Raw genomic sequence first — 23,533 nt, 5'->3', positions numbered from 1 at the left:
AAATAACTTACAAACATCCTTTCCCAATCAAATGCCACATGTGTTTGGTAGGATTTCTTGCAGATCTAGTTGTTTCCTTGTTTGATAATCACTAGTTAACGTTGTACAATGACCTAATGCAAGGGCGCCCTACGCTGCGCCTGCAGGCACCTCCCAATTTTTAAATTTTTTTTTCCATTTTTTAAATATACACACATGGATTTGTATGAAATGCATTCAACTGTCTACCAATTATACACGGTCTGCAACATATTCAGACCAAATATCTAAATAAGCCTCCATTTGAAGGTGATGTCTATATGCTACCCTTTCAAATATTTAAAGTGTTGTAAGGTCCTCAGTCCATTGCATTGTAGGAGGTGAGTGTTTATCCTTCCAGTGTTGTAATATGAATCTTTCAGCTGTCCAAAGGATGCAGAGGATCCATTTATGCCAAGCATTTGTTGATTTCCATGAAGCCAGTAAATAATTTAAAAGAACGGGTACATCAGCGAATATTAAAGACTGTTCCAGTACAAAAATCTTCTGTGTAATAACTTCCCCTCAAAAGAAGCAACTACTGGACATTGCCAGAACATACGTTTAAAAGAAGCATTAGTGTACTGCACTGCCAACAATTAGCTGAATTAGGCAATCCCTTATTAAAGAGACATTGTGGTGTCCAATAGACACAAAGCAAAGTTTTTTGCTGAATAAGACGCAGCCTAAGATCCATAGACATGAAAGATAGTTGCCAAACCAGCGATCCACTGATTAGGCATTTTGTGGTGGTGCCCACAGCAGTATCTCAAATTTCCAAATTCACTCTCAAGTCCTAAAAGGCTAGGGAGCCCTGACCTAATGAATGATAAATTTTGTTCATTTTTATGAACAGTGGTGGAGGAAAAAACAGAAAAAAGCTTTCCCCCACCCTACCCCATTTTCTCTGCTGTTTTAAGTCCATACAAATGATTTGTTGATTCTACAACAAATTTCTCCAATTTAAATTCTAAAATAGTTATTCATCACGTTTCTCTCTGATAAAAAAAATCCCACAAAAGCGCTCATTTTCCCGTTAATCTCACTTCCATTTAATTTTATCATGAACTATTTATATCAGTACTTTCATATAATGACAACTATGTTTAATACCACTTATATTTTGTTGTTATTCAGTTGTTAAATCGTGTCCGACTCTTCGTGACCCCGTATAGCGAAACACTATTAAAATAATTCAAGTATAGGTCTGAGAGGAACAGGAGATGGTCATCTTATCTAAGTCCTGCTCTACATTCTTCCCAGTGAGTCCCTGTTCTGGCAGCTGTCTATTGCTTAGTCCTCGTAACATTAAGGGATTTTAGCATATATTTCCAAAAGCTATATTTGCAATGGAAACCTAAACACCAAACTTCTTGACAAGGACTCGGCAAACCCCTTATGACTCACCAACCAGTCTTCACCCTTATTTGGGAATCATTGCCCTTGAAAACTCGTAACTGCAATGTTTTCTGGTGACAGATTAACAATGCAATTTTATGCATGTTTACTCAAAAGTAAGACCCACTGTGTTCAATGATGCTTACTCTCAGATAAGTGAGCATAGGATTGCAGCCAAAATCGAGTTGAAAATGTGCTGTAAATCACCACATGGCTGTATTTTAAAAATATTTCTTTGCCTTGTGAATGGATAATGTGTAATAATCACACATCAGATAAGAAAAAAAGCTGGGAAAATGAAGTATAGTGCAACAGGAATATTCAAGAGCTTTAAGAGCTTTTTATCTTTGTGATATCTTTGTGAACTGCCCAGAGAGCTTCAGTTAATGGGCAGTATAGAAATTAAATAAAATAAATATCGAATAGGATTTCCTTTGCTTAAACTGACTTTGTTTGGGACTCGGAGCACAATTGTAAACCCAGATCTGCTGGTTGAAGGGGATTAGGGTAGGCAGATGAGCCCCTCTGCCAGCACACCAACAAAAAGCTCCACAGGCATACATCTACTGCCAGTGTTTCTGGGGGCAGTAGGCTCCAAACCAGGGTGTTCCAGAAGTGGGGTGGAAATGGGGTGGAATCTGACTTAGATCCCCTGGATTCAAGCCCGCTTCACTCCCCTGAGAAACTCCAGGTAAGACCCCTCACCTACACCAGCATGGAGATGGTACAAGTATTTCCCCTACTGGAAAGACAATTAAATCTATCAGAAAAGAAAAAGAGAGAGAGAGAGAGAAACACCCTCAACCACCCATGCCTGTCCTGTCTGGCATGAGCCAGGAGGGCTTTAGAAATGGCAGATCATCTGCCATTTCACTCTCCGCACCACCCACCACACCTAGGATTGCTCTGTCTGTCATTAAGTGTGCTCTAACTTCATTATGTGCCTGTTAGCTACCGAGACATGTTCAAGGCTATGTTGTTGACATACAAATCTCTAAACAACTCAGGACCACGATACCTAGCAGACTGCCTGTATATACCCACCCGACCTTTAAGATCTTCGGAGAAGGCCTTGTTGGTCATTCCATGACCAACAGAATGTCTAACATAAGATCCTGAAAGGCCTTCTCAGCAGTGGTGTTCTCCCTCTTGAACACCCTCCCCCATGCAGTTTGGGAGGCAGAGAATGTGGTGTGTTTTAAACGCCTCCTGAAAATACACTTTAAGCAAGCTTTCTCTGGCTTGTAATTAATCATAATTAATCCTTATGCTGTTCCATTTTATTGTTTTTCTATTGTTTTTCTATTGTTTTTATTATTTATAGCTGAAATTGTTTTAAAGTGTATTTTGAGCTATGATTTTAATATTGGTATATGTAAATCACCTATGGGTTTTAAGTGGTGCAATAATAATAATAATAATATAATAAAAAAAAATAAAACTTACTTGGAAATGTATTCTTCTCAGGACTCATGCTGCAAATTAGAAGACGGTAGTTAGGAAGAAGACTAAAACATTCATACTGAGAAAAAAAGTAGATGAATATATTTGCCACAATCATGGAAATAACTAATCCTTAAACTTGAATGGGAGATCTAATGAACTAAATCATAATTCTGCAGCCCGCAAAATTTCAGTGACTCTGTAGCCTTAATTTACCTAGCCTCAAGGAGTAAATTTGAACAGTTGCTGAAGAACTCACATGTACCACTTCAAGAGGAGTTACTTGTTTGACAGGAACCCTATGCTCAAGAGCCTCTATAACTGAGAGGTTTTACAAAGTGGTGGAAGCCCCGCTATAATGGCAGATCTTAAGACTGTGCACCGGCTTGACATTTATGTCAGCAGAACTCCCCAGTTCACTGGCAGAAAACTCTACCAGAAGAACCATTCTTACAGCGACAATATGTCAGCAGAGCAGGAGAAAACAGGGTGGGAATGTGGGAGGAGCAAACGTATGCAAGATCCTAAACCCCTTCATTTCACAGCCACAACCACAGCAACAGCAAGACTCAATGGGAGGGGAACATTTTTTTAAAATGGGTGTTTTGTGACAGGCCATATCCACCATGGCAGCCATTTTGTGAATGGGCACATCCCCTCTTGGTAGGAATCCTATAAGAGCATTCACAGCACTTTCTCAAAATTCCAAATATGCCCACGAGCCCAAAAAGGTTGGGAACCAACCTGTTCGACCAGACCAAGATTCCTTCTGTGGCGACTTTGCCCCTGGCATCTATGACTGGGTCCTGTGGCTGAATACTCTGAGAGCAGCTCTGGAGTGATTGCAGTGGGTTTCAAGTGCTGGGAGCTCCCTCTATTTTATCTCACATTGCTGTTTGCATTTTTTTTTCCTAAGCAAACAAAAAGGTTTGTGAGAGCATGCTGTCTCCTTCCCCCTGCTGGGGCTGAAACGCCTATCTTTTGCTTTCCAACCCCATACCCTATGGCGGGAGCCAACGCACTGGCAGAATGCAGGTGCTCCAGTGTGTGTATTGTTATGCAGGTGGCATGCCCAGATCATCATTTATTTTTATTTATTTATTATCAAATTTATTAATCGCCCATCATGAGCTCACTGTGTTCCCCATGGTATATGGCCACAGTTGCTGGCACAGTTCTAGTTTGGTTGGCTATGGCAGTGTTTCTATGGAACCTGTGGGTGTGTCTGACATTGTTTATCTGACATTTTTGTATTATTTCTCCACTCCCAGATTGGTACCCATTATGCCATTGCTACGCTGCTCGATAAGTTTACAGTTAGGATTGCTCTGTGACAGCAGACTCAGATGAAAACATGTTCCACATTAAAATCTACCATCTTAAGAGAGAAAATAGGTAAGAAATGTTCTCAGATGATAGGATTTGATGTGGAATATTATATTGGAGTGATCTAAATGTGTTTTCCATCTAAGACAGATAATGCAAAAAATGGAGAAGACTGTACAACCTCGGTAGCTCAACATTTGAATTAGCCCACAGCTGCAATGTAAAATATGTATACACTCTTAAACAGCAACATTGATCCAGTTTGCAACTATACAACATAGTTACCCTAGGAAACTGAAGCACTAAATTGTGGATAAAATAAAGGCAACACAGTTACACTAAAGGCTGTGTCACATTCCATGAAAGGAAAACTGGAAATTTAAACAATTCTTGCTAGAATTTTGTATGAAATATATTTTAAATGAAGTAATTTGATACAGAATATACATTATAATTATTAACAGTTTATAATCAAGGGCTGCCCTATGAACTTGTTCAAAATTTCAACTTATAATATTCACATTAATATACAGAAAGATATGACCATACAGAGGGATTACAAATTGCCTGAAATTGTAGTAATCAGTTTGACAAGATTTCCCCAACATTGTATCAGTGTTATAATATGAAACTCTTACTACATTTTGAAGGTATTTCTTCTGTCACCTTGTGCAACTGTAGAACAGACAGAAGGTGGGCAGAGGTTTGTCACTGATCATGCTGATATTACTTCAAAGTAGTAATTCAAACTAGAAAAAATTAATCACTTGTTTTCAGCTTCAACTAAGGAAAAGACACTGCTTAGAGAAATAATACTGTGACTATTTTTGAATCTCAAGGGATTGAGAAGCGAGAACTACAGTATTGACACAGAAGACCTGGCACTGAAGCCTATAAATCCAAGGGATCTAGTTCTGCAAAAAGCTCCTTCCCTCAAGTCACACCACAGCAATTAAAATGGGTAAAAGAGCATCTTGAATAACTGCTGTTTTTACAAGATTTGAAAACGTTATGATATAAAACCCTCTCCAATCCCAGCATTGGCATCTGTGACATTCAAGATACCGACCCTATTTTGCCTAGAAGTTATGTAATTTATAGTAGTGCTGCATGTTAAAACTGGTGAACACTGATGTTACACTGTGTTTTCCACAACAAATGAGTAAAAAATGGAAGTAATATGCAAGTACACACTTGCGTATAGTCTCTGCACAAACTGGGCCAATGGGGTCTCCTAGGTGTGTGCACATGATTAAAAGAGATGTGTACACACCCATATTACTCCCACAGCTGATGCATTTGCTACAGAAAATACCAGTGTTTCCTGCAGTGCTCCTAATACCTACTGCTGGCTCGAGACTAGCTGCAAGCTTACAAACTTCCTGTGCATGACTCCTGTGGAGTAATGAAACTAAACCCAGGATTCAACCATTCACTCCAATCCAGAAAAATGTGCATGGATCTGAATACATCTGGATCCTGTATTTGTTTCAACTGAACGAGCAAATTTACCCATCAACTGAAATAAATGGGGAAGCTACTTAAGATAGAAAAATTCCAAGTACATACCTAAATTCCTGCATCCAGAACAAATGACTGAATCATATAAACTGCATTTTAACCCAATACCATCTAAAAATTCAATACCATCTAAGAGCTTCAGCTACTAGAAATGAAATGAAAAAATAAATAAATTTAAAATATTTCTTAGCTGCCTTTGGGGGCAAAAGTCCTCCCAAGGCAGCTTACAGCAATTTATTACATTTTTATTTTAATAAATAAAAATAATACCATTTTAAAATGTGTTATTTCTGCTCTATAAATAACTTAACAAAGTACCTGGGCTCCAGACAATGGGTACAATCCAGACTTACTCATACTTTCAGAGCAGATCCACTGAAATCAAGGGGACTTAAATCATGACTAAGGCCCATTGCTTTTAATGGACCTAACTCCAAGTATGACTACATCAGGACCTAACCCAGTATTTTTAGATGTTTGCCAGTTCTCTAGCCCACAGGCTCTCAAACAGTGATTGGTGGACTGCTGGTGGTTCACAAGCTCCATTTAGGTGGTCTATAGAAATGTTGTGGAACAGTAAAGATTATCTGTACTTGGGTCCTGCTCTTGATTTATTTTTCTGACAACAGGAATCAAGGCCAGATGATTTATTTTTCTGACAACACGAATCAAGGCCAGGCTAACAAGATACTGGTCTAGGGACCATAATGATCATAATATGGTGACGGTGCAGTCTACTAATTTCTCCCTTAAAATGTACCAATTAAAGAGGCTCTTCTCTGCAGCATTACCTAGGGCCTGTGCTTTTCATAATACAATACTAGTTTTGATTATAATGCCAGGATTGAAGGGAAAAAATGTTATTCAAGTATGATTTATGTTCATCCTCTGATTTGTAGAACAAAAAAACTTTTGGCTTGACGAGACTTCGAGCCATTTTCAAGCGGGCCATGGGAACAAAGGTTTGAGAACCAGTGCTCTACCCAACCATCTTTTCTAGCAAGGTCTTTTTAAAAACCAAAACAAAACATAGGGTTAAATCCAATGTCACGCTAACAGAAGTCCACTAGTGCAACAGGACCTCCTCCCTCTCTCTTCTCCCCTGCAGCCTGTATGCCACACAAAATCTGCTCTGCAGAATTTCCCAGCCCTCCAGACCAGATTTTGAAGGTGCATGGTGGGCTGAAGGGGGAAGACGGAAAACACACACACCCCTTCTGGTTTCACTGATGGAACTGCTTCTGTCAGCAAAATGACACCATTGATACAACCCATAAAATTCAGAAAATATCATTTGTATTGGCCGTGTAGGAAGAAATGCAAGATAATTAAGGGAAGACAGGCATTATGAAAATGCATACAACCACCTTCTTCAACATTGGGGCTGATTTCCCTGTTATTACTCATGGGTCCAAGGTCACAAGCAATAATACAACTGCCCACTATAGCAGCTTTCCTAGGGAGAATCTCTCCCATCTCCACAGGCTAAAGAACCAATAGTAGCATCTAGAATATCCTCTTCAATATTTATTTATTAATACACTTAAAGATGCTAACTGTTACAATCAGTTATATTGTTCTAGGTATACAGATGTCTCTTCACTATTAATATCTATTCTACATCAATCACCTATAGAACAGCTTGATAACAGAAGTACATCTGGCCGCATCTTTGTAGATGTTCTGACAATTAATTAAAACCTGGCTTTTTAGCAAAGCCATCAATATTGGCTGAGGCCAGTATCTTTTACTCCCATAATTATATTAACAATTCTGTAGTAGCATTTTAATATAGATAGTTTCGGTTTTAAAATGTGAATTTCTTAATACAGTATAAACAGGTTTGTTTTATTTTGGGAGTTTCAAGCACATAATCAAAAAGGAACAGATGCATCAATTGAATTCCCAATACGTTTTGACACTGGTCTTTATGAAGGGAATTACAAACTCTCAGAGATTCTTCTGGAGGATTCCCTCTCCTTTGCTTCTTCCAAAGAAGAGCAGTGTCAAAACGTGTTGGAAATTCAATTGGTGTGGCTGTTCCTTTTTTGATTTTGATTTCCAGCCTTAAAGCTGTTTTTTCTGATCCCTACTGGTACTGTAGAGTTTCAAGTGCACCATTCCAGCGGTTAAGACACAGCATACAAAATTAATCCAATGTAGGAAATATGTAACACCACAGTGAGGCTAGTATATAATGATTTCTTGCCTTTTTTTCAAATCTATGCGCCACTTATTCTGGCCCCAAAAGATCCTCAAAGCAGCTTAAATCAACTACCAAAATAAGGGCAACAAAATCAGGCTTCAACAACATTGGTTGTTGAAGGCAAACTTTAGAAGTGGTGGATTATCTCCAAAATATGACAAGATTCAGGCCCAGGAAGGCTTTGGTGGGGGGGGGGGGGGGAAGAGGCAGTCATAAATTGAGCACTACAACTACAGAATAGTTCAACTGAAGCCAAATTATGAATGAAAGTTAACTGCTTATTTAAACAGTCTGTACTGGCATCATTTAAGTATGGTAATTTAAAGTATTACAACTGAGTTTTGGGATATCCATTTATGTTTTAAGTAATGTTATTTAGTGGAATATGTCAGTATAAGAAGCTATTGTAAGAAATAAAAAGTTAAAGGCCAACGTTTTCTTGACCTTGGTTACTACTCACTTCTTTTGTTCTTTTGTAAAAACTGAGGATTTTGAAACCACACATACACACTTCTGGAATTGTTAGAGAGTCTATCCTTGTAACCATGTTAGATTTTACCAAAAATGTTACTTAAAATCAAGTGATATGTAAATATTGTGCATTTATTAATATTCCTTAGAATATTTAATAGAACTGTATAAGACTGAATAAAGAAGCAAGTCACAGTTACTGTTAGGCGTTCCTATTTTGCTTAAAATCCAGGCACTCTGGGCTATGGCTGATGAGTGACCTTGAGGCAGCTCTCGGAAGGTAGTTGCCATAGCAACGCTATCACAAAAGTGGCTCATCCTTTGCAACACACACCAACCTGGTGCATCATGTTGCTAGATATAATACCATTGCTATTCTGTAGCGCTGCTGAAGCTGTAATATATATTGCAAACGTTGTGGGTAGCAGTTTTGTTTTTTTTAATAGTCCATTGTTCCTAAAATTCTCTCCTTTTAAAATACAATTGAAGACATTAGACTGAGAAAAGGTAGCTGGATAACATAGTTGCCATAATTATGTTATGTTGCCATACGTGCCAGCATAAAAGCACTTTTATGCCTTTAAAAGTAGAAGTGAAACTTTAACTTAATTAATTGAAGAACAGCTTTTTAGCATTATTTCAAAGAACGCTTTACAATAGCCACCATAGGTGACAGGCACCACCTCAGAAGAGACATCCCCCCTCCCCTCTCTCACATAGGAGGGAAAGCCTCTTTTGGGAGGGTTCTTCAGAGCTCTAGTTTTTTAAATATGCAAATTTATAAATATTTAATTGATTATATTTGTTTAGTTGGACAATCATCCTAATTTTCTAAATGTCTCAAGTACAAGTACTACAAATGTCAAGGAACACTGAACATAAGAAAAACTATGCTGAATCAGACCAAAGGCCTATCTAGTCCAGAATTCTGTTCACACAGTGGCTAACCAGATGCCTGTGGGAAGCCCACAAAGAGGACGTGAGTGCAATCACATCCTCCTGCTACTGGTATACAGCAACTGGTATTCAGAGGCATACTGCCTCCAATGCTGGGGGTAATACATAGCCATTAAGACTAGCAGCCACTGATGGCCATATCCTCCATGAATTTGTCTAATCCCCTTTTAAAGCCATCCATGTTAGCGGCTATCACTACGTCTTATCAGAGCAAATTCCAGAGTTTAACTATGCACTATGTGAAGAAGTATTTTCTTTTATCTGACCTGAATCTTCCACCATTCAACTTCATCGGATGACCCTGGGTTCCAGTATTAGAGAGAAACTTCTCCCTAACTACTTTCTCCACACCATGGCTAATTTTGTATACCTCTATCATGTCTCCTTGTACTTGCCTTTTTTTCTAAAGTAAACTAAAGCTTAATTGTAACTTCAGGTTATTGCCCATTTTGTAGGAGAATATGACAGGATTCACACAACACAATGACGCACACTCAAGGTTGCTGTTGAACTGTGGGTTGTTGTTTAACAGTGAGTTGTTGAGACATCACAACTCAGCCGCAAAAGCAAACCATGGTTTATTAATCATGAACAGCCCATGAAGAGAACTCATGACTTGTTCTTTGGTTGTGAACTGTGGGTTGTTTGTGGTTAACAAACCATGGTTTATTAGCATGGCTGGGTTCATACATGACAACCAATGCTTCAACAACCAACCATGGTTCAACGGCAATCCACAGTCAACCTTGAATGTGAGTTATCGTGTTGTGTGAACCCAGCCTATATATCCAATAACTTGGAAACATATCGTGAGGGCAGAAACTCAATGACCTATTCAGACTTATTGCCAAACTACTATTTGATCCTGGTTTGTGGTGAAACTATCGGTAGCACAGGCTATCATTTTTCAAATTTGAATGAAACAGCAAAGTATGGCTGGTTTCAGACCAAGGGTTGAGTGTGGTTTGTCGTTGAACCGTGAGTTGTTAACCAAGTTCCGATGACTGTGGGGGTGAAAGAACCCATCCTGGGTTCTTTCCCCACCCCCGTGATTTGAATAATTATCCCTGATGCAGCATGGGTTGCCGTGTTGTCTGAACTCAGCACAGCGCATGGTGGGGGTGGCTTTTTACCCACGAACAGCCCATGAAGAGAACCCATGTTTTGTTGTTGGGTTGTGAACTGTGCATTATTCATGGTTAACAAACAATGGTTTGTTAGCATGGCTGGGTTCAGTTAACACAATAACTCATGTTTCAAAAACTCGCTTACCTCACACTGTTAGTTGCTATACTACACCAACATTATTTGTGTGTGGATGTGCATTATATACTTCTTAAACCTATTTTCCCGTTGATCTATTACACAAACGTAGCTTTAAAAGTTTTTAAATTGCCGATAAGCATTTACTGCGCCATCCAAATTCAATGTCAAAAATCATACCTGTTTGTTCTATGTGCAAATGAAGTAAGTTCAGGATTTTCACAATAATATTAGCTTTTTAACAGTCTCTGCAAATGTTCATGAATGCTGCAACAAAAACAAAAACAATTAGCATAAAGGAATCTATTCCATTTAACCTAAATATAGCGACAATACCAGTTAAGCATTCTACCAGCCCTTTGGAAAGTTAAGCAGCAGAGCGAGCAATCCTATGGCCTGCTAGACACTGCCTAGTGGGCCATAGGATATGCACTATTCCAGGAACCAATCTCAGAGCCCGTGCTCCAAGGTCAGTTCCTGGAAATCCGACCTCCCCCCTTGTCCCCGCTGCCTCGGAGGCAGCACGGAGAAGCCCCATCCTCCGTGCTCGGAAGACAAGCGTGGAGTAACTGAAAAGGGGCCAGGCTGGGGGGCGTTCCAGGGCAGGGAGAGCAGAGCTGCACATACAACACATCCTATGTGTCATATCGCACCTTCCTCTTCCAGCCAGCCCCCCCCCCGCCGCCGCTAGACAGTCGAAAATGGCTGTTTAGTATAAAAGAGCAAGGCAGGAGAGGCGGGAGAGAACGATCCCTCCATGCCTCTCCTGCCTTCCTTTGGATAGGCAGTCACCTCCAAGGTGACCTATCTACTTAGGATTGCACCCAAAGAGCACCACCTTATGACTGGGTTCACACGACACGACAACCCATCATGTGTTATGTGAAACAAGCCATGGTGGGTTGTTGTGTTGTCAGAATATGGATCACTTCCCACAGGGTGGCTTATTTTTGGCCAACAAGCCACCCTGACAACCCATGGTTTGTTCTTGGGATTGTTTAACCCACAATGGGTTGGCATGTCATCCAAACCCAGGAGAGCCAGCCCATCGTGGGTTGCAGCAAATGAGCGGCGAGCTGCTCAGCAAGAACAGAAAAAAACCCTGCCACTGTTCCTGAGCAATCTTGCCCATGCCATAGTGACAGCCCCTCCACCAATTCCTAAACGGGACTTCGGAGGGGCAGTCCATCGTTCCCCAACCCCTCTTTTTTAAAAAAAATTCAAAACCCAACATTTGCACAAAGGGGACATTTGCACAATGGGAATATATATGTCTTTAATTTTTTGCCCCCAGGAATTTGCAGAAATGTCTTTGTTATTTTTATTATTGCTATTATCTGTTGTCGGCATTTCACATTGTGCAAGTGCACACTGCCTTCCATGTTTCAGATGTCAAAGGGAAGGAACTGCACTATCAAACATAAGAAATAATTGACAAGAGGAGACTGCATATAGGCTGATCTGACAGTCGTTGACAGTGAGAGGTGGTGAAAAGGGGTCAATCCCCGGGGTTTTAAGTACTGAGCTGACACTGCGGATGCCCTGCTTCCATTCCACACTTCCCAGAGTCTCCAGCAAGTCCTTTTAAGGGAGATCTACACTCTTCCCCCTGGGATACATGTCAGAATCAGCTGGAAGACTGAGGGGGATAACAACCCATGGTAAGCCCCACCGTCTGTCAGGTTCATCGTGGGTTGTCATGTCATTCAAACTCACCCCATGGGTTGCAGTGGAGGCTTCCAAGATTCCTGCAGGCTGCTGCCAGCAGGATGGGAGTGGTGGAGGCCATTTTTGGGTCTCCATCCTCCTGTTCAATTTTTTCTACTAGACAGGCCTTTAAGCCCGTCTAGCAGACTCATACTGGCAAGGGCGAACTTAGGGCTGAAGAGGCTACAGGATATAGTGGATCTTAGCCTCTCCTCTCTCCCCTCCTCACAAACCAGCACGCACCCTTTTTCCTCTCCCCATCCAAGGTCCTGACATTGACCCATTTGTAGTAAAGGGGGAGCTCTGAAAATGGGGTGAACTGTAGATCAGATCATCCTTAAAACTACCTTGGAGGAGACTGAGGGAGGGGTGGAAAGGGGGGCCCCAAGTTTGCTTGAACAGACGAAAGAAAGGAAGGAATTATGGCATACAAGGGAAGGAGGAAGGAGAGGGAGAGAGAGGCCTAAACATGTCAAGTCTAAACCAGCAGGGACAACTGTTCTGTACCGACTGCATAGAACCCATCCGTCTGATTAGTAGTGCCAGGATTCAAACCCAAGTCTATTGTCTAATACTATGCATGACTAATAGGTGGCCCTCATTCCCATGTTAGGTTATTAAGAATTATATATTCTGGGTTCAAGTGATGGCAAGATGACTGGAAAAAAACAAATCAAGTAAACTACTAACAAGTAAAACTATTCAGAGAAAATGTATTATTTACAATATTTGTATCACCCTAATTCCCCAAGTATAGCTACTGCCTAACTGCAAGGAGGAAGCCAGCATGAAAACCAGGCTTTATATTGCTCCCAACTGATCTAGCCTCTAGGATCATCAAGTAAGGAACACTACTGAGATGTGATGGAACTATTATTCTGGCACAGTAAGGTTGACATTCTTTAAGCCATTCACAGCTTAAAAGGCATTTATTGATCTGCCTGCTATGCAATCAGGATTTTCCTTTCAACATTACTATGATTACAATAGAGATTTCAGTAGGGTGAGTACACCATGAGCAGTTTGGGGGTCCAGCACAAAAAATATGTGAATACAGACTACGCAATTAAACTAAAAGATTATCTTATCAATAATCCCTATATTCTTTAATGGCTGTCAAGAGTATGAATAGTTTTCAATTCAATCACCTGCCTTTAATTGATTCATCAAATGATTAAATTTAAATAAACTGGCATACCAGCAAAACCTGAATATAGAAGCCATTTTGAAGATTTTGAAGATGAGAGATAGCTTTTGCTAAAAAATTTCCCTCATTTTCAAAAGGGAACAGCTATTTCCTTTTTCATTCTGTACCATAACATGAGAATCAAAATACTGTTCAACAAAACATATTTCCTTAATTCTCAGCAGAACCAGTATTTGCTCCCTACTGTCTCACCCATAACAATTAACTATACTTTTAGTTGATAAATCTACCAGTTAAAGCTAGCATCCTATTTTTTAATATATCCTAGATTTAATTTCAACAAAGGGAAGTTGTAATTAAATAACCCAAATGCCTTCAAAACCTGTCTTTTCAATGATGACTTGAAAAATACAAGGGTTGGCAGTCAAGAGGAGTTGGCAGCTCAGCAGCAGGGACAATTCACATTTAAATTCAAGTATAGATATAGAAAATGCATTCCAAAAGGTACAGATACTCACACCAAGTATGTTATGTTCTAAACAGTGAGTTAACATGAACTCATTTCACTTTCACAATACTGTGATGCTTAGATATATTAGCTGATTCAATGATATGAAGAAATACTAAATGCTTTTGTAGAAGTGTGTTTTCTGCCCCAAAATTTTGGCTAGTTGTCTGTTTATCACAGACTGAATAACTTAAAATTCCATTCCGAGTGAAAAATGCTGACCAGAATACCAGCAGCATAAACATGTCTGCATATTACTGATGGAAATGGTGGAAAAATTCACAGGCTGACATCCAGAAAGCATGCTGCTCATTTTCACATTTCTTTCTTCCTGCAAAGCAGTCATTAGACCATGACCTCAAATTTACTCTGTAAATCCTGGTAATTTCCATTGCTTTTAAAAGGCATATATTTCTCTTATCACTTATACTTTTTTGGAAGCTGGCATTCTTGCTACAAATGTTTAAAATAACTATCACTTGATCTACATAATAAAAGGCTTCTAACTAAAAGGGAGAACTGGGTGAAGATGATAAATTGTTGCATTTCCATGAAAACAAAAACATGTTAGATTTTATTTTGGAGATGCAGAATTGCAGTATGATCCAGTATAGACAGCAACTTCATTCTCAGTGCCATCACATGAAATAACTCCATGAGGTTTTTAACCAGAAAGCAATCTTTTAAGTACCAAAGATAAGAAATCTGTATATTGTTTATATAGCATAAACGAAGATACTTGTGTTGTTAATCATTTAGTTATTTTGTAACATTTTTAAACAGCCTTCCCCAACCTGGGCCCTTTTCACATTAACAGGGTGGAGATTTAGGGTGCTTCTAGACAAAGAACTCCTAGGGCTACCAATTAGAAGGCATTGTGCTGCTAGGAGGTGCTCAGATCTCACCTCTGGCTTATACTCAGTTCCTTGGCCAAGTTACTGGTCTCTGAGCTTCATCAGTTTGCCTTCTGTGAAATGGGCACTGGAGCAGAAGACTGTGGGTTCAAAAGAGTAGTTTTACATTTTGGAACTCAGACAGCCACCTCCACCTGGAACTTAAGATCTTAAGCAAGTTACTTTTCTTTTAGCCTCACCAGTTTTGTCTTCTAGGAAATGGTTATTTTGTGACTGGCCATGCTCAATATGGGCAGCCATTTTGTGAATGGGAAGCCTCCCTCATGGCAGCCATTTTGTGAAAACACCCATGACACACAATCAACATTCCAAATGTCCCCACCAGCCCAAAAAGATTGTGGACTTCTGATCTACGATGAAGAACCTGATGAACTCAAAATCTTCATTTCAAGCAATTTGGATTGGTCACAAAAGTATTTGTGAACTCCCCAAAGAGCTTCGGCGATTAGGCGGTACAGAAATGAAGTGAAATAAATAATTGGCCGATTATGGATTTTTTATTTTTCTTTCATGGACTGGCACAGCTTATCTTTGCCTTTTTACGTGCTTTGGAGAATACCGCATTTAGCATTCAGGGTGGAATCAATACTTTCTACCACCTGAAAAGGGACCTTGAAGTGAGTGTTCCATTCCCTCCAACCACTAGGTAATACTCACAATTTGGCCTCAATTGACTTTTTTTTATCTAGTGTACAACCTGAAATTAATCTCCAGCTTTCCTAATACAAGGATTGACAAGTTTCTCTGTATTGTGCTATTTGTGTTATAACCCAAAAATGTTTTGTGAATGGCAACTGTTAAGGTAATCATCTATGTACTGTTCTGTATGTCAATTCCCCCTGACAACACAGTTTACATCTCCCCCACCATTATGTATATACAGATCTACCATTTTGAGGTTAATATTTCATGTATTTGATAAAATAGACAGTGTCCATGAAAGATTATGCCAGAATACATTTATTATTTGTTAGGGTGCCACAACACTCTTTATGGATTTATTTGGAGCTTACTTTAAAGAAAGTCCACTCTGCAGTTACCTGCTCACCTGAATAAAGCAATAATTGTTTCAGGGGTTACCTTGCAAAACTAGTATTCATCCTGCCTCAACCTGCTTCCACTTTCTGAGGGTGTTTGTTTGTTTACTTCAAGATGGTTTAGGCCAGGGGCACTGCTGGGCAATTTTGGGGCCCAGGTGCACAAGACACAAATCTTCATAAAATTTTTGTATGTTTATTTATATCTACATATACAGATATAAAAATAATTACTAGGTTTTCTTTAAATTTCACCAGAGGCAAAGCCAGCCAATTAATTTCTCATCCAAATAATCTCAAATAAAATTAATTAATTTGCACCCTACCCCAGATCAACCCAAACCAATGGAAAAAGTTCTCTCTCTAAGCTTAATTGTCATGCTGTGAGGGATTGTTTTGGTGGTGGGGTGTTGCAGCAGTTCCCTCCCCAGTTACAACCCCCCTTGAATATCACCCCCTGCATGGCAATTAAGCTAAGGAAAAATCCTTCTATTGACACCAATGGACACACAGGGCTCTGGTCACACCAAAAGTCTAGTCCAGAGAAAAATGTCTGGATGATTCTTGCATACAGTTCCAGATGTGTGCAAGAATCCATTGACTAGGACATCATCATTTCAACACTTATAACTCCACATGCCCATTAGTTTTGATAATGTAATCCTCCGTCTTTGTGCGTGGATCAAACAAGGCAGTTCTTGCGCTCATTATTGGGGGAGGGGGCTGGCCACTGTTGTGAAGAGAATGCTATAATATGGCACTCACACATGTGTGCTGGGGAGTCAAATGGGTGTTATCAACATCTTCTGGGTCCCTCTTTCATGTATCCTTCTGAGTTCCCTTCCTTCACTAACATTAATGGAGGAGAATAGGATACAGCCATTATTCTTCCTTGGCAACTGCTGTAAAAGCGCAGATAGGCTTGTACTACCATGAGTACTCACTGAATAGTATATTACATTTATAAATGTTTATGTATAAAAACTTAAATTTTCCAGAAAATTCTTAGCACTATGTGCATGCAAATTTATCTGATACATCATTCAAACCTAATGATTAATCCATTAAAATTTCTTTAATACCATCCCTAATTAAATTAAATTACATACTGCTTTGTAACTAAATACAGCCTGTACATCTCAGAAATATAATTCAAAACCTTTGGCTATGCAGTCCACATATTCCTTTTGCACTAGTGACCAGACTCTATATGACAGAATTACACACGCACACACGATCACTTATTTGAAGGCTAAGGCTACAATATACACTTACTTAGAAGTCCCCTTGAAAAACATGGGACTTATTTCCAAATAATCAATAGGCTAGATCCACCATCACGCAAGCAGACATTTACTCGTGCGATGGGACTCCCCCTTGCTCTCATCCTCCCTGAAGCCCCCCCACACACACACACACTCCTAAATCTGCTCCACAGCAGATTTGGGGGCACAGGGGTGGGCTGCAGGGGGGAGGGAAAATCCATTCTGTCAATACTTTGTTCCACTGGTGGACAGCCACTACTGGATACAACCTATGCATTAATAAATACTCCTATACACAGGAATATTTATTAATAGAAGTTATAAGGCTTTTCATTATGAAATAATCTTATTTCCATTATGAAAGAAAACACAGTAAAATCATACAGACGTCAACTTATAAAGCAGTAAAACATGGAGAACAGAAACAGAGATAAATAACAGTTTAGCAGCAATCACAAGTCTGGTTGAACAAACAGGTCTTTGGCTGGTGTTGAAAGCTTGAAGACTCAGCACCGATCATATATGGAGGGGTGGATTCCACAAATAGGGTAAAAATATTGAGAATGCCCTCTCTGGGGTTGCTGCATATCAAGTCCCAGGCAAATGCTGAACGGCCAAGAGGGCAAACCCACAGGATCATAATATCTAGGCAGGTACATAAGAGAGAAGGCACTCTACAGGTATCCAGGCCCCAAGCCATGTAGGGCTTTCTTTGGAAGCACAAGCACTTTGAACCTGGCCCAGTAACTTATGGCAACCAGTACAACTCTTTCAGGACTAGTGCAATATTGTCCCAGTAGGATGTGCCACAGAAGAACTATACAGGAAAGATCTTAATGTCCCTGATAGCCATGATAGTGCGGTCACTGAACTTGAGCCGGACATCCTCGAGGGTGAAGTCAAGTGGGCCTTAGGAAGCATTAGTAACAACAAAGCTAGCAGAGACAACAGTATTCCAGCTGAGCCATTTAAAATCCTAAAAGATGATGCTGTTAAAGAGCTGCACTCAATATGCCAACAAATTTGGAACACTCAACAGTGGCCACAAGACTGGAAAAGGTCAGTGTATATTCCAATTCCAAAGAAGGGCAATGCCAAAGAGTGTTCAAACTACTGTACAATTGCGCTCATTTCACATGCCAGCAAGGTGATGCTCAAAATCCTACCAGCTAGGCTTCAGCAGTATGCGAACCGAGAACTACCGGAAGTACAAGCTGGGTTTTGAAGAAGCAGAGGAACTAGAGATCAAATCGCCAACATTCGCTGGATCATGGAGAAAGCAAGAGAATGTCAGAAAAACCTCTATTTCTGCTTCATTGACTACGCTAAAACCTTTGATTGTGTGGATCACAACAAACTGTGGCAAATTCTTAAAGAGATGGGAGTACCAGACCACCTTACCTGTCTCCTGAGATACCTGTACGAAGGTCAAGAAGCAACAGTAAGAACCAGACATGGAGCAACCGAGTGGTCCAAAATTGGGAAAGAAGTACGACAAGGCTGCATATTGTCACCCTGCTTATTTAACTTATATGCAGAGTACATCATGAGAAACGCCGGGTTGGATGAATCACAGGTCGGAATTAAGATTGCTGGGAGAATTATCAACAACCTCCGATATGCAGATGATACCACCCTAATGGCAGAAAGCGAAGAGGATCTCAAGAGTCTCTTGTTGAGGGTGAAAGAGGAGAGTGCAAAAGCTGGTTTGAAACTCAACATTAAAAAAACTAAGATCATGGCATCTGGCCCCATCACTTCCTGGCATATAGAAGGGGAAGAAACGGAAGCAGTGACAGATTTTACTTTCTTGGGCTCCAAGATCACCGCAGACGGTGACTGTAGCCATGAAATTAAAAGACGCTTGCTCCTTGGGAGGAAAGCTATGGCAAACCTAGACAGCATAGTAAGAAGCAGAGACATCACCTTGCCGACAAAGGTCTGTCTAATCAAAGCTATGGTTTTCCCAGTAGTAATGTATGGCTGTGAGAGCTGGACTATAAGGAAGGCTGAGCGCCAAAGAATTGATGCTTTCGAACTGTGGTGCTGGAGAAGACTCTTACGAGTCCCCTGGACTGCAAGGAGGTCAAATCAGTCAATCCTAAAGGAAATCAACCCTGACTGCTCATTGGAAGGACAGATAATGAAGCTGAAGCTCCAATATTTTGGCCACCTAATGCGAAAACTCTCTGGAAAAGACCCTGATGCTGGGAAAGACTGAAGACAAAAGGAGAAGGGGACGGCAGAGGATGAGATGGCTAGATAGCATCACTGATGCAATGAATATGAACTTGAGCACACTCCAGGAGAGAGCGCAGGTAGGGATGGCGGAGAATTTCTCCCCGAATCTTCGGGGGGCCGACCGCCAACGCATTCGGTCCCCCGAAATCGGCGGTGAAATTCTCCGCCCCCCCAGGACGGGACTTACCTTTGGCGAATGTCCCTCCCGGCGGCAGTTCGGCGGCGGCGACCGGTCTCCCGACCAGCTGCCGCCGCCGCCATTGCAAAAAAAAAAAAAAAACTAAAGTAAAAAAAAAAAACACACACCCGTGCATAGGCTACGTAACGATTTACGTAGCCTATCACGGCTAGATTTCCAAAGTCAGCCGTGATAGGCTACGTAAATCGTCACGTAGCCTATCATGGGTGACTTTGAAAAATAAAAAAAAAGCGCATACGCAAATGGCAGCGGCCCATGGGAGCCGCCATTTGCATTCCTTATTTTGGCACGTCTAGTCTACGTAAAGATTTACGTAGACTACGACGAAAATAAGGGCAACGCCGTAGTCTACGTAAATCTTTATGTAGACTAGACGTGCCAAAATAAGGAACGCAAATGGTGGCGCCCATGGGCCGCCGCCATTTGCGTATGCGCTTTTTTTTTTTCCAAGGTCACCCGTGATAGGCTACGTAAATCGTCACGTAGCCTATCACGGCTGACTTTGGAAATCTAGCCATGATAGGCTACGTAAATCGTCACGTAGCCTATCATGGGGTCTTTTTTTTTTTTTTTACTTTTTCTTTCGCAGCCGGGGAGACGGGGCACTTCTCCCCGGCCTGAATTTCGGCCGGGCGAGGCGGGAAGCCTCCCCCCCTTCGCCTGAACGTCGGGGGGAAAAGCAAAGCGCCTCCCCACCACCGCGAAGCCAAGATGCGAAAAGGTAAGTGACTTTCGTACATCCCTAAGCGCAGGACAGGAAGGTCTGGCGTGCTATGGTCCATGGGGTCACAAAGAGTCGGACACGACTGAACGACTGAACAACAACAACAAGGATGTGCCACTCAGCAGCATAACTGTGGCATTTTTTACTAGCTGCAGCTTCTGGACCAATCTCAAAGGCAGCCCCACATAAACTGACTGCAATAGTCCAGTCTTGAGGTTTCCAGGAACCACTGTAGCTGGGGTACCAACCAAAGTTGGAAAAAGGCACTCCTCGCAGTGGAGACCACTTGTGCCTCCACTGACAGTGATGGATCTAGGAGCATGGCCAAGCTATGCACCTGCTCATTCAAAGAGAGCAGAACACCATCCAGAACAGGCAAGTTCCTAATACCCAGGCCAGAGAACCATCTATCCACAGGCCTCTGTCCAAAGGATCAGTAGTCAGGGGAATTGGGCTGGGACCAGATAAAGAGGCATGGCCTTCTTAGGAACCCCACAGGGCTAGATTTGGCCCCCAGGCCTGAGGTTCTGCGACCCTGATCGAGATAATCTGTTCTTCCAAGAGTGTCTGAAGCTGTGTGGCCACTACCATCTGAAGCACCTTCTTTATGATGGGAATATCACAAACCGACAGTAGAACCTCTAGGTCTAGTGTGGGGTTCTTGAGAAACTGGTGCACCACCACCACCTTCAAGACATCAAGCACTTGCCCCTCCTGCAGTAACACATTTACCACACACTGGTCCCACCAGATAAGTCCCCGCCAGCTAGTTCGAATTAGCTATGAAGGGTTGAGAAGGCAAGAAGTTGGATGCACTACTTCAAGCATCTTGTCCACATTACCAGGCCTCAAAAGCTAAAACTGATACCACAAAACCAGACCTGATGAAGCACTAGACACCTCATTTGGACTTACGTCAACTGTGACATCCAAGTTAGCACAAAGACAAGCAATTTTGTCCCCCAAGTGTCTTGAAAATAAATCACACCAGGTATTTGAGGGCTCCAACAATCCATTTACTGGAGTAGATGTTAAAAGACCCCAAAACACATGGATCAACTTCCGAATCATTTGAACAATGACTCTCAAATCACAGCTCCATCCTTACATTCTAGAAACACACTCACCCTTTGATGATATGTGTCACCTGCAGAATCTACTTTGTTGTATCTTAATCTGTAGGCACAACTTCCTCTCTCTCATTTTGTTGTTTCCTAATATGCATAAAACTTGTAAACTTTGTACATTTTAGAGGAAAGGTCTCAGATCCTGATAAAGTAAGCATGCATTTTAGAAATGAAAAATGAGCATTGCACAGAAAATGTTAGATCATTTGTCATTATACATTAACCTCACACTAGGTTGCATTTAACTGATATAATACTCAATGTGTTAGTTGCTTGCTCTTCTGCATAGCCACAACATTGCCCAATATAGTAAACCTATTTTAAGCTGTTAATCAGAATAGCCTTTTAAAGACTACTACTAGGAAAAATGAAATCACTCATAACTAAACTAAAATAATTCTTCAATATTTTATTATGCTGTTATTAAATAGTTCCTTTTTCTTAAGCAGCCCAAAGAACATTTCGGCTGCAATCCTAAGCACCCTTACCTGGAAGTAAGACCTATAGAACATAGTTTATGGTCAAATTCACTTCTTAATAACACATACATAGGACATAAAGGAACCCTACTGGTTCAGAGGAAAGGTCCACATAGTTCAGCATCTTGTTTCCCAGTAGCCAACCAGATGCCTCTGGGAAGCCCACAAGCAAGGTTTGAAAGCACTAGCCCTCTTGCTGTTGCTCAACAGCTGGTATTGTGTGACATACTGCCTCTAAATCTGGAAGCCATACTAATCAATAGCTGTTAATTTACAATGTTCATGTGAAGACAACTAGCAGTTAACCATGGCAGAATCTTTTCCATTTTTATACCATAAAAAGTTTAGAAACAACCTGAAGATCACGTTATCCTACTCTGCGCCCCCCTAACACAAATTAAGCTCCCAGACCTTTGCAGATTAAACCACATCATCATGATCACAGAGTTCCATAGACTGATGCAAACAATGTACAAGATACCATGGATACCTATGGGCAAGAAATAGCTTCTAAGTAGGTGTCCCCCTTCATGGATCACTGCCTTGTTGTGGCGAAGGGGCTTGCGTACCTCAGTGAAGCCATAAGCTATGCCGTGCAGGGCCACCCAAGATGGACAGGTCATGGTGGAGAGTTCTGACAAAATGTGGTCCACTGGAGAAGGAAATGGCAACCCACTCCAGTATTCTTGCCAAGAAAACCCCATGGAACGTATCACAAGGCTAAAAGATATGACGCCGGAAGATGAGCCCCTCAGGTCGGAAGGTGTCCAATATACTATTGGGGAAGAGCAGAGGCTATTTCCAAGTAGCGCCAGAAAGAGTGAAGCGGCTGGGCCAAAGCCAAAAGGACACTCAGCTGTGGATGTGTCTGGTGGTGAAAAGAAAATCCGATGCTGTAAAGAACAATATTGTTTAGGAACCTGGAATGTAAGTTCAATGAATCAAGGTAAGCTGGAGGTGGTCAAACATGAGATGGCAAGATTGAACATCGACATCTTGGGAATCAGCAAACTAAAATGGACAAGCATAGGCAAATTTAATTCAGGTGACCATTATATCTACTACTGTGGGCAAGAATCCCTTAGAAGAAATGGAGTAGCACTCATAGTCAACAAAAGGATGGGAAAAGCAGTACTGGGATACAATCTCAAAAACGATAGAATGATCTCAGTACGAATCCAAGGCAAACCATTCAACATCACAGTAATTCAAGTCTATGCCCCTACCACTGAGGCCGAAGAAGCTGAGGTTGATCGGTTCTATGAAGACCTACAACACCTTCTAGAACTAACACCAAAAAAAGATATCCTCTTCATCATAGGGGATTAGAATGCTAAAGTAGGAAGTCAAGAAATCACTGGGATAACAGGCAGGCATGGCCTTGGTGTACAAAATGAAGCAGGACAAAGGTTAATAGACTGCCAAGAGAACACGCTGATCATAGCAAACACTCCTTTCCAACAGCACAAGAGGCGACTCTACACATGGACATCACCAGGTGGTCATTATCGAAATCAGATTGATTATGTCCTTTGCAGCCAAAGATGGAGAAGCTCTATACAGTCAGTAAAAACAAGACCTG

General features: G+C 41.0%; 1 protein-coding gene across 16 annotated transcripts in view; it reads right to left on the bottom strand.

Annotated features, from left to right (window-relative positions):
• Positions 1-23,533, bottom strand: part of NCOA3 (nuclear receptor coactivator 3) — a 129,162-nt gene that overhangs the window by 94,982 nt on the left and 10,647 nt on the right. For 6 of the 16 annotated variants that reach the window (XM_084854054.1, XM_084854059.1, XM_084854053.1 and 3 more), the window contains exons 2-3: positions 10,784-10,870; positions 2,863-2,891 (exon numbers count right to left, since the gene is read on the bottom strand). The gene's annotated coding sequence lies outside the window, so the exon portion shown is untranslated. Of the gene's footprint in view, positions 1-2,862; positions 2,892-3,603; positions 3,771-10,783; positions 10,871-23,533 lie in introns of those variants that run through there. The other 10 variants (XM_084854056.1, XM_084854055.1, XM_084854063.1 and 7 more) reach the window with 3 other exon arrangements.

Source organism: Heloderma suspectum, chromosome 4 (genome assembly GCF_057233095.1).
Source record: "Heloderma suspectum isolate Gila_16-S chromosome 4, 16-S_ref, whole genome shotgun sequence".
NCBI lineage: Eukaryota > Metazoa > Chordata > Lepidosauria > Squamata > Helodermatidae > Heloderma > Heloderma suspectum.
Note: the sequence above shows the minus strand (reverse complement) of the source record. Positions and strands in the feature narration are given on the sequence as shown.